Source organism: Haliaeetus albicilla, chromosome 2, assembly GCF_947461875.1.
Source record: "Haliaeetus albicilla chromosome 2, bHalAlb1.1, whole genome shotgun sequence".
Classification (NCBI taxonomy): domain Eukaryota; kingdom Metazoa; phylum Chordata; class Aves; order Accipitriformes; family Accipitridae; genus Haliaeetus; species Haliaeetus albicilla.
The window spans coordinates 63,929,674-63,942,073 of record NC_091484.1 but is presented as its reverse complement, the minus strand read 5'-3'; the positions used below and the strand labels follow the sequence as shown (position 1 = coordinate 63,942,073).

Here is a 12,400-nt window from a genome sequence, read left to right as displayed (position 1 = left end):
CATGCAAACTAACAACATCTTGGCAAAATGAGTGGCAGCTCTGCACAATCAATACAGCCATATGCTCCTCTAACTGTCCCTGTACAAAAAAAAAAAAAAAAGTGGAGTTTAGAGTCTGAAAAAGCAAACAAACAAAAAAACCCCTTTGTAATTGCTTCTTAATCATTTAAGGAAAGAGGAGAATTCTAGGCTCTGCTTTTAGGCTGAGACCAGAGCTCCATATCAATCCCGCAAAAAAGATTGAAGCTCACACAACTATACCCTTTGGGACACTTATTGCCTGTATCAGAGTGCTAACTTCAGGATTGCTGCTCTTGAGAGCAAGGACTGGCTCCGGATAAGAGGGCACAGTCATCTGAAACACACAGGCAGCACTGGTTATGAATGAGAGGGCGGTGGGAAGCTAACTGAAGTACTGACAAATGACTGGACATACACCTTCAAAGTGGGCACCATCAATGTACCAAAACGCAGGAATAAGACACAGCTCACACATTGGCATTAGCGCTCGTCTGTTCACTGCAATACCTGCAAGATGGTTCCTTGAGATCACATCCCCCTTCTTCCCACAGACAGGGAGAAGAGGCTATTGTTACACAGCTGCTGACCAGCCCACTTTGACAAAAATAAATGGAACTAAAACTTGAGGCCAGCCATCTTCCTGATACTCTTATCTCCCAGGAGTCTTAGGATCACTAGCGGCAGGAGACCAAGTAAGAAGATGAGACCCCAGGAATTTGAAGTTATAACCCGACATCAAGTGCAACATCACGATCTGTTTGCATTTCCTATCTCCACCCTGCCTTCTCTCACGTGAAGAAATACTCCCAGCTAGGAAAGCTACCATATCTTCAGCAATTTTTCTTTTTTCTTTTTTTCTTTGGAAAAAAAGACTCGATCAAGTTCCCTTCAGGTTTTCTTCTCCATCTTCTTCCTCTCAGATATTGCCAAGGTCAGATACAGGAACCATACAACAAGGCATTAAAGCAAAACATAAAGGGGAGGTATCCATTTAAAGGTACTTTAAAGGTCCTTCAATCTTCCTCCATAATTCCATCCATAAATTGCAAGTTCACATTCTGCACAATCTTTAGCTTGGATTATCCCCTATTTTCCTCCTAGAACACTGGCTCAGTGCTGTTGAGCTGAGGAAAAAAAATGTCCACTTCATTGCAGATGCCTAGCACTGATGCTGGGTGGACTATCACCACCAAGCCAGTCTCATTTCCAACCTTTCTAGACCACAGTGTTCATGGAAATGCCTGGCTTTGATAACAGAACCCATTTGCATCCCTCCTTTGATGGATGGTTGATTTATCAGTCCTTAGGCCTGTGGATACTGCTCACCTTGGGAGAGTACTCAGAATCTCTTGAACTAGACATGGTCTGCATCTGCATTTTCATGCAGATGCCCAATCTAGAAAGTCTGATCAATTTAGACAAGAAAACCAATTACAATAGCAACATAACAATGAGGCAACTATGGGGGAAAGAAGTGGAAATACCTACTGAAAACTAATTTGCTAAGGAAAAGCCTCGACTGCAAACAAACAAGGCTCTTCTTCCCAGAGGACAGACTTGTGATGAAGGTTTGGCATCCATTCAGTTCCTCCTCCGTGGCAAGTAGCCTTGCTGTCTCCTGCACAGACACAATCAACACAACTTTGCCTGCCTGCGAATTACATTCAAAATGCTCTCATCCAGAACAGTCTCGAGCTTTGTTTTCCATCATGAAACACATCTTGCAAATGTATGTTTTTATTTTCCCTGCCTGATCTCATGTAGAGAGGCCACAGTTAAAGCATCTTTGGTAAGCTTAAAGTGAGAAGAGGTGGGTGGGGGAAAGACAGTTTTTGTGGCACAAGTCCCTTTGTAGTAAAAGGAATCAAGACCGAGCAATAAATGTGGAAGAATTCATGCTTACTTAATCATGCAAACTGCAAGATTAGGTAAGTGATAAATATGCTTTCCTCTCAGAGGACCCCGAAGGCCTCAGTCAAAAAGGCAGCTGGTATTTTACACCCAAAAGCAGACACTGCCTCTTTAGTCACCCTACAATAAGGGCTGCTGAAAGCCGAGGTTAATAAGTGATTTTCCTTCTTTCAAAATTGCAGTACATCTCACTAGACATTAGCAATTTCCTGTTGTGCTCCCCCAGCTGGTGAGAGCTCTTGGAAGCATTATATCTGATAAAGTGTATTTCAAAATTTAAGACTTTTTGCGTTTTTATGGCCATATAGCATCTCTGTTAGACTGACTGCTGAAGAGTTGCCTCTTAACAAGAAAGATTTCAATTTCAAAACAAGTTGGAACGATTTTCTAAATCCTCCCAAACCTTCAGAATCCTATTTAGCATGTTTTGAGATTTGGAGTTGCTTTCAGGATTTTTGCTAGGATTAAGAACTGCTTCGTCTTCATCTATGTTTATAGTGTTTACTGTTCCTTGCTTTGGCAAAACGAAGGGGGTGATCATCTGTTCCGGTTCCTTGACCAAAACAAATGACTAGTTTGGTTGGGTTTAGATTTTAACCTTACACCACATGTAAAAAAAATTCCAAGTAGTATTTTGTTCCTCTTGCTCTTACAGGTTGTGCTTTCAAAAGGGTCCTGTGTTACAGATCTTGATTCAAGAAACACATTAACATGTTCTTCCTTTTCACCCTTTCTATTTAAGAAAGGAAGTATGTATTATTAGAAGTGGAACAGTAACATTAATTTCAGTAAGGTCCTAAAATTTAGGACTTTAACTACCTTGATTCCAGGGTAGCTAGAATCCTGTTCAGCTTTTTTGCCCATCGTACCACTACAAGGCCACATATGAGGGATTTGCCTTGGCATTTCTTCTGAAGTTTCAGTCAATATTGTGGAAAAAATTCAATAGGAAAAATATGAGTACACTGACCACTAACAAAAGTTAGAGATTTTTCAACTAGTTTCTGCCAAGTGGGACTAGAACTGTGACCTCTGTAGCTCTCTCTAACCCCTCAGGAATTCTGAAAGCATTATAAAATACTACAAAACAGAAATCAGAAATCTCTTTTGAGAGGAATAGAACAAGGAGGAATTTTGAGAGGAATTAAAACAAAGAAATCAAAGCAACAATCCTTAAAACTGATTGCTACCTTGAGTAAGTAAAGTTACTGTAGTATTAGTATCCCCAGTAATAAGTTCAGTGAATGCTACAGATTGCATTTAACAACTGGAAATTTTCAAGAGAGCCACCACATGCTTCCCTGCCCAGCAGGGCACTTTATAGCAAGCATGCAAGCCAGAAATTGTGACCAATTCAGTAACAAAAATAAGCACAAAAGAAATGATCAGCAACTCAACTACTTGAAGCTGATTTATTTCCACAGTAGCTGGATGTAAATATTTCCTTTTCTCTACACTAGACTTTCAGTTCAGGGAATATATTAAGAGATTCAGAACATACATCCAACACTGTGGCTTGCTCTGATCATTGTATTGTGTAAAAACTATTGTGAGAGCATGTTCAGCCTAGTTAGCCAAGAATTTTACCATCTCTATAATTAACTCTGGAGTCTGACATCATCACCCCCTCAAGGTTCTCTTAAAATTTTAATAGCCTGGTTTATGAATATTCATTTGCCAGCATTATACTTCCAGGGATTTATGAAAACCCAATGGCATGTCAGTTCCCAAATAGGTTTCATTATTCCTGCTGCTTCCTTAGCATATTTATTACAAGCCAATTTTATGCTGTCAGAAAGTGCATCAAGCCTGCAGTTGGTCCAACCATCTAGGTTGTCTCATAGAGACTAATAGACACAGCAGACATGTGAGTGCTACTCCTAAGGATGTCTATTAATCCCTCCACTGGACGTGATGCTTCTTCACAGGCTTCATCGGTTCTAGGCTATAAAACCTGTTTCTCCCTTATCTCCTCCTGTTTCTCTTCTCCTACATGCCACTGCAATTACAAGCTAAGCACGCGACAACCAGCTCTTCAAAGGCAGCTCCTATGTGAGAGAACAGTCGCCCAAACCACAAAGGGTTTATGAGATGCGTACAGATAACTATTCCATGCAGTCAGCTTGCTTCAGCAAGTGCTACAAAGTCAGACGAAACTGGCACACTGCAACAGCTAAATAAAGTTTGTGACACATTATTCCATTACCAAGAGGCATAAACAGTTCTTCTGCACCAAAACGTATAATTTGTTTGATAGTTGTTCATTTTTTTCAGAACTGTGACAGTGCTGTAGCTTTAAACCACTGGCTTGGACATTACTGTATTTCACAGACACGTGACCAACAGTCCCCAGATGTAAAGCACCTCCAGTTCTGAAAGGAGAGCTCAATAGAAGTTCATAGTCCAGGTAGATTGAAAGCTCTTATGAACCTGAATCAGGCAAAAAATATTTAGAGCACAGTTTGTAAGGCATATGAAATTTAAGGCTACATTAAATGTATTAAGCCAGGTGTATTCTTAGCCAATTATTTAGAAGCTTTCTCCTAACATCCATGCAAACTGGAAAGCAAAACTAGAAAGCCAAATAGTATTTGTCATTTCTCTTATCTATTCCTTGGCTATGCTTCTCTTTTGTCAGCAGAGAGGCAGCTCAAGAAAGCTCAGAACTACTTTTGTCATTTCCTAACACAATGAATCTAAATAGATCTTTCTGAAGGCATCCTCAAACCTTACCTTAGAACAATTGATGCAATTATGTTATTTTACCCTCACCACCACTACTTCAGAACAAACATGGTAAGAGTTTTGATCTGCCGTAAATGAGCGTTCAAAGTTTCTGCTTTCTGTTTCTGCTCCAAATATTTACACAGCAATGAAAAGCTCTCCATTTGGAACAGTCATTTCCAACAGTACCATTTCGCAAACACAATATTTAAAGGTGTCTCCAAATGGAACCTGTAGACTACTCAAAGTTAGCATGAGAAAAGGCAGGGCGGGGGGGGGGGGATATGCAGATAAAGAATAACTTAAGCAATAAAAAAGGGTATAATCCTTAAAGGGAAAGGTAGGGGAAATATTAGGGACCAGCAACTCAGAGAGTGAAGAAGAAAGGTCAGAAGTCCTGAAAGATGTAATCATGATCCTGTTTTAAAAAGGGAAAGGCTAAAATTGTGACTGATACAATGGCCTATTGGCCAGTCCAGAAAGTTTGAAGTATCCCAAATAAAATGGCATCACAGAACATCATCACTTGCAATTTTTCACTTGATGTTTCCTCTAGCTCCCAAGCCACAGCTTTGGCCAGAGACTGGCGTTTGGGAATAGAATTGTAAATTCTTACCAAAACCTGGTGAAAAGCTTTGCACTACAGGCAGTCCTGGACACTGGTCAGGGTACAGCAACCACAGCATCACTGTGGTTGAATTACAGTATTTCTGGTTTGCTTCTGTAAAGAAACCAGGCTATTTGGCCTTGTTTTTTCTTTCCCAGCCTTCTTTGGGGAGGGGAAGGAATAATTTATGCTATGTCTTCAGAACACAAAGAACTACTGTCAAAGTAACAAGCTGCCTGTTTGCCCTAACAGGGATAGGTCCTTTGTGGTGGAGGGGGAAGGGAGACCTTTCACTTATAAGAGATTTCCTTTAGAAGCAGAATGGGGGTTTTGTTATTGTTATTATTTAAAAAAAAAACAACAGAAGGTTAAAATACTTTAGTTCAAGAACACCTGAGCTAAAAGCTCGATTTTTGCTTTTCTAAGAGCTCCAAAAGGAGAGGAAAAAAACCTAAACCAAGTCTGCCCTGCAAAACTTTACTTACTCTACCTACTTCCCCTGCCCCCCCACTTTTATTTATTTATTTTTAGTGACTTGCAAGCTAAACCTCTAGCCTGCAACAAAACCAGGTTTGGGTAGCTGTCAACCCCTAAAGCTAAACAGCTACAACACTTGGCAGGTGGTTGCAGGAAAGACTTTTCGCTACAAGGGAAAACATGATCAGCTGGGTAAAGCTGAATGCCCAATTTTTTTTTGGCAGCCGATACTCTCATAGGATATACAGCCATGTTGGCCAGGATCAGGGTCCTGAATTATGTAAATATTTCCAAATGTTTAGAGCTTGTCTGCCTTGCTAGACCACCCATAGGGAGTACAGCTTGATGGCCATGGGAACAGTACCACCAACTACATTGTTTTTTACTGGACTCTACTGAATACACTCAACACCCAGTGAACTGACAAAATTACTCCTCTGTGTCAGGAAGATTCATACATGTCTGCCCAGCAGGAGCTTCAGTAAAGCATCCCTTTGCAGGCAGAAGGATGCATTGCAGCTGCATCAGCTTTCATGGTTAGGTTTCAGCCTAAAAATCTTGGAATATGCAACAGTAGGTCTTAAGTTTTGCTCCCTTCCTAATAGGGGAAACAAAAATACAGGTTTGTGGAAGGCATGCAAACACCAGAAAACTACTTAGTAATTCAAATAATTGTCACATGCTGCAAGAAAGAAGCAATATATTAGTGTTAATCAGTCAAGAGTTGATTTCAACCCAAAGCATTTGTTACATTCTGCAGAGGAGCAGCAGGTTGCATTTCACAGCCACTGAATCAAAGATACAAATAAGGAGCAAAATATCCCAAAATACAGAACAAGGCATTGTCAGGGTACATGGCATGTAAGTGAAGTCATGTTGAGGACTAGTTATTTACACCTCCTAGGGTGTAATCCCATGATGCAATACTCAGATTAAATCTTAGACTATTATCCCAGCATATCAACACTGTCTGCTCTCAGCAGAGAGGTGACCCAAAGATCCTGTTTAAACTAGTCCATTTATCCAATCAAGACAGTAAAAACAAAAGCATGAGAGAGCTCCTCTTCTCTAAGTACTTCCCTTGGTTCTTCTTTAAACCAGCTCGAGGTTTCAGTCTCAAAGCCTGGTCCCTAATCCTCGATCTCTCTCAACTCCTGCTTTCACTCCTCTCTCCCTCTGTCCCTCTGAAGTCTTGGAGAGGGAGCAAGTTGCTGTGGAAGGCTGCTTGCGATGCCAGGAAGACAAGCCAGGGCAACTAAACCTAATAGTTCTTGATTTATCTTAAGTGTTTGCCAAGAGGATTGCGCGTGGAGTCACTTTTTTCCTGACAATTACTTCCACAGAGTTGTTGTCATGAAATTTCATAGTCTGCATTCAGTCTCACATCATCACAGGCAATTACAAGTCACTCATAAAAGGCTACTCAATTACTTGCCCTAGGTTTAATTCAGAAATACTCATCTGTTTAATATTTCAATATAAACTAGCTACTTGTGTGCTGGCTTCAATCAAGCTGTAAAGCTCCTGTGATATCAGACATAAGTCTTTCATAGCTGCACTTCAAAATTATGCCCTAGCTTTGCTTACACCTATTTTTACTTCAGTCCAAACATCCTAGCACAGGCAGTATGTAAGCCTTTGTAATTTAAGACAAAAGTTTCCTTACATCTCAAATGAAAGGTGCAGAACTAATTTTAAGTAGAAGACTATTCATACTTAAGTCCCTATGACACTTTCAGAAGCATGGCACAGAGGCAAGTAGATAATTGGGCAATTTTAACACTAGGCTAGAAGAAACAGCAGTAGGCTTGGTCCAAAATCAACATGGTGTCTTAAGAGAGAAGTTCTCTTTGGCATAAGAATATTAGCACAACACTTGCACAACACATTGTCCTACTTGCCTTTACCATGGTTTGTTTAAGCATCTAAATCAAGCAAACCGAGGCTGTCAGGAACACAGTATGACAGACCTCGAGATGCAAACATTTAAATGCTGACATTCCACCTGATGTGGTGAAAGCAATGCAAAGCATTGAAGTACCTCACAGCTCATAGGGCCCCCAGTTTTTGTCCCTTCTGCCATTCAACCAAAGCCAACAGTGTTCCCTACTCACTTGTCCTTCATTCTCACTTCCTCATCAAGCAGCTCGTTTCAAACCCCGACTCCTCCCACCCCCACTAAATCAGCACTTGCACTGGCATAGCCATGGTGAGCAGTACTGGAGAACCCACAGGGCTAGAGAGGAAGAGGAAGAAAGTTCTCAGAGTAGTTCCCTGATCTGTGTGGCCATGTAGCCAACTGACACACATGGAGAGAGTGGTTCAGGAGCAAACTGGGAATGGGAGGGTGAGCAAGAAGGATTCCTAAACTGGTATTTTAAAGCAAGGTTGCCACTTCCACTATTCCCATCTGCCAATCCAAACCACCAGCTGCCTAAAGCAGTCAGAAGAACTTGGTATCCTGAACCTTAAACATCTGCAGGAACAAGATCCAGTCTGTGTGCTAGAGTGTCTAACATAGGTGGACAACAACCATCATCCCTGACAACAGTAGGAAAGAATGTGACTGGCCTCATCAAATGGTGTCCAAATTGCCTAGGTGTTTCCAAAAGAAATGGGGAGACCTAAATTTGAAACTCACCAGCCCAAAACCTGAACCCCCTTCAAGACAGCCCTAAACACCAGCCTACAAGCAAGCGAACAGCAAGGCTGCTCTTGACCTCCCTTGTTTAAGGCAGGGCAGCTATGAAGAACACAAAGTTTTATAAATGATGTTATGTTCCTCTGCAATTAGTAATTGCTATAAATCCTCCTAGTTAATATGTCTGACACACATTACTAGCTCAGAGAATAAAGTGTTGAACTGAAGTATGTTGATGCTATGCTTTCTCCTTTGACTCAACCATTATGAATCCTTATAGGCAGCAAATACACATAATCCAAATAGCCAGAAACATGATTAACACTGGAAAAACTAAGCCTTTATGGCTCTGAGTAACTGCCAGGATGGATAATTTTTCCTGTGCCCACCTAAACAGAACCCTTACACATAAAGGGCTGTGACTTCATCTAATGACTGATCAGAAAAGGCCTCCTGGTCAGAAGAGAAATGCCAACTATATGCATGTATGATGGGAGCTTTTTAAACTTCTCTTTTCAACAACTCTTTAAGTTACCAGGGTTCCTCTGAGCTGAACACTTATCTCTCTTATCTGGCACAATATGCTACGTGTGAGCATATGAACATTCAGTCACTTCTTTTGAGCTCTGAGATAATTCAAGACAACCGATTATTTGCTAATCTTTCACAGAACCTAACCTAACCAAGTTTTCGACAACTTAAATACCCCATTTCCACCTCTGTGAGATCTCCAGCTGGACAGGTCACTCTTCAAATACACACAGCAATCAGTAGCTAGATGAAGACTTGGTGTAGATTCCTACATGCCAATGGTTAGCTCAGTTAGTCTTTCTTACTCTGAATAAGCCAAAAGACCCTTATCCTTTCTAGGAATTTCAACAAGGAAAAAAAATATCAAAGTTGTTTGTATTTCGTGTGTGAACAATTTTTGCAAACAACACATTTCTTCCAGAAGTGTTCTGATTCACTAGTGTTTTGGGTACATAATAACTATAACCAGTTGAAGCACAATTCTAGATGATTACTATACAAGCAAAACTGACCACAAAAAAAACTTCTAATGGTTTTCTTCATTCTCAGTACAGTTGGTTAAGGTTCACTGAAAGAGCAATGGTCTTGATTTTTTGTAGAGGTACAGGAACATTTTTGTGTTAATTGCTCAGTTCAGTTTTAAATGGCTGAGTGGTAAGACTCACCCCGCCCCAAATACTAACAAAGCAATTGTTAAAACATCCAACATTTGCATGTATAAAATGCCAAATGCATTTTGACAATATCAAAATTGCATCTACCACAATCGCATTTGTAGTATACCTTTAGATATCTGTGTACTGATACCAGAATATTTTAGTACGTAGATCTCTATAACCAAAATGTATTCTGTGCTATTTTACAAGGTATAGGTTTTTTCTACTAATGTTTCCCCACTGATAAATTAGTAAGAAATGGAAGTAAGAAAATATGAGAAACCTCAACCTAAGAATTTGGTATTTAAACCTGTAACCGTAATGCAGCCTTTGAAGACTTGAGTTCATTTTACAGTTAGAAAATTAAGTTTCCCATTCAGAAACACAACCTCCAGCTATGAACATAAAGATTCCTTGCTTGCAAAGATGACCCTTACTATCTGATCAGAATGAAAGGATGGGAGGTGAGCTATGTTTTCAAAGTCAGCTTGTACAATTCACCCAGGTTTCACTGAGTGCAACTCAGGGAGTCAGCATATGTTTTTGTTTGAAGTAGTTTTAGTATAAACTAACTCTAGTTAGGGTTTTTAAGGCATGGAGTAAGCTTTATTTCCCTCAACTTCAAGAGTTTATCATGTTGCTTAGAATTACCACCACTGAATCCTTGAGGCTGTTTCTTTCAAATGAGTTACATGCTCTGGATGGTTTGACTACAGTAAGAAATACACCATGCAAGGTTAGCTTTACTCACTGCAAAAAATAGCTACTTGTCTTCACAATGACGAGGAAGAAAAAGTGAAATCCAATGCTGCTGGAGCAACAACCGCCTCAGTTGTTCAGCTCCAGTTGCCTGCGTTAACCAATAAGGCAAGGGTTTTTTATTGTTTTCTATTGGAAACTGAAGGCAGGCAGGTGTTACAATGACTGACACCAAAGCCAAGTGAACTGAGGTCTCTTAACTCCCAGAGCTAACTTGTGGCTACAGGGTTAGCATTACCAACCCCTAGTAACCACTGGAGTGACAACAGCTGCCTGAAACTTTGCTTCCAGTAGGATCTCACCTTGTTTTCGGGGCCAGTTGGCACTTAATGGAAAACGACATTGAAATACTGTCCATTTTTCACTCTAATATAAACAGATGGGGCAATTATATTCTAAGAGTTAAAGAGTTATTCTAGCTGTCTCTGAGGCTAAAATAGACTTCTTGTCAGAAAGGGCAAGATTGAAAAAGTCACATGTGAAGCACATATGACTTGCATATTCCCTAGATCATTTGGTGCAACTGTTTTGAAACATTAATCCACACTCCTCCCTCCTTCTTCAGCGAGCTAATAGGAGACAGTGCTAGCTTTATTTTAGAGAATAGACAGTAATTTTGTCTAAATCTAAGGCTGATATGATGGAACAAGAATGAAATCCTGTAGATCTTTGCTGACTGCCAAGAGTTTTACAGGTATAAGCCATGAGGAGCACATTTGGCAGTCATTAAATCCATGGAAGTATTATTAACTTCTCACAGTACTTTGGCATGCAATCTCTCAGCCAACACCTGAATCCAGTTTCTTTGTGACAGACCACTAGTAACAGCATGGCAGCTTTCAAACGGCTCAGTTCTGTCGGGAAATTACACACTTCCTGTGTAACAGTCTGATGGAGCCTTAAGTTGTTTTAGCAATGTACCTGGCCTTAGTTATTATGACATATGATGCTTCATGTCCAAGTTCATCATAATGCTATTTTGTATACTTGAAAAGAGACAGCCCCAGAAATCTGAATTATTTTAATCTGGGTCTTTGAAGTCTTACTTTACAGATTTTATTTTTTTTTTCAACTCTGAAAACTGGCATCATTAGAGCAAAGAGAGACCATCCCATCAACTAAATCCAAAAAACCAGCAAAGACTTAATGCATAGTTGCTCTACCCTGTCTACTGAAAGACTCCCTTCAACACACCACCACGTGAGTAAATGACATCAGAAGCATTTTTACCACCAGTTACCCAATGCATTCTTATCTGCTTAAGGCAGATTCCAACTAGGACATGTTTTGCTCATTAAAAATCATGACCTTCCAATCTGCCTGTTAACTCTAAACTGCCTAGTTGGGAAAGTAGCAAAACCAGAGAATTAATAAGTGGAGAGTATTTTGCCCCCTGCTTCGAGAGCATACTATTCCCCTCCGTTACACCAGATGGAGGTTTCTCCATGGAGAAACAGAAGCCTATGCATTCAGCAAGAAAACACACTGTGAACTGCGGTGCCTCTGTGAAGTGAACAAACTCAGCCATTCTGTTACTGCAAACTATTCCAGACCTTTTGCCTCTTTAAAATTGTAGTGAAATTGCCATGCACAAGAGACAACACATTGGGGAACAAACGTGAACTCCAAAAATGGTAATTTAAAATAAATAAGCTGGTGCAATTTTCACCTATGTTCATTATAGGAAAGGCTTCATAGACAAGAGCTGGTCTTGGGAACATGTTCTAAGCAAGGAAAATCACAATGTTGCATTTAAAAAACCAAACACAGAAGCCACAAATTCTATACCTTCTTAATAATGTTTTGCATAAACAAATATATTGAGACTATAAAAAGCTTTCATACCACTTCATCAACATAAATCTAACGAGAGAAACCTTGGCTCATCATGTGTTACAATGCATGCAGGATAATGCACATACCCTTTCCACACAGAAAACTGGCAAAAGACTCCTCCGACTCGTCTTGAAATGTCTTGGTCACAAATGGCTCAAATCCACCATCTCCAAGTCTACCTTGACTTGCTGTGAAGAAGAAATGCATACTGCCATTTCACTTTTCCTCAACTAAATA

The 12,400-nt window shown here is 40.1% G+C and overlaps 1 protein-coding gene across 22 annotated transcripts in view; it reads right to left on the bottom strand.

Moving 5' to 3' along the window:
• SVIL (supervillin) overlaps nucleotides 1-12,400 on the bottom strand; it is a 142,881-nt gene that overhangs the window by 87,258 nt on the left and 43,223 nt on the right. Inside the window, exon 1 of one of the 22 annotated variants that reach the window (XM_069777992.1) lies at nucleotides 12,250-12,338. The exons of the other annotated variants lie outside the window; for them this stretch is intronic. The gene's annotated coding sequence lies outside the window, so the exon portion shown is untranslated. Of the gene's footprint in view, nucleotides 1-12,249; nucleotides 12,339-12,400 lie in introns of those variants that run through there. 22 annotated transcript variants of the gene reach the window in all.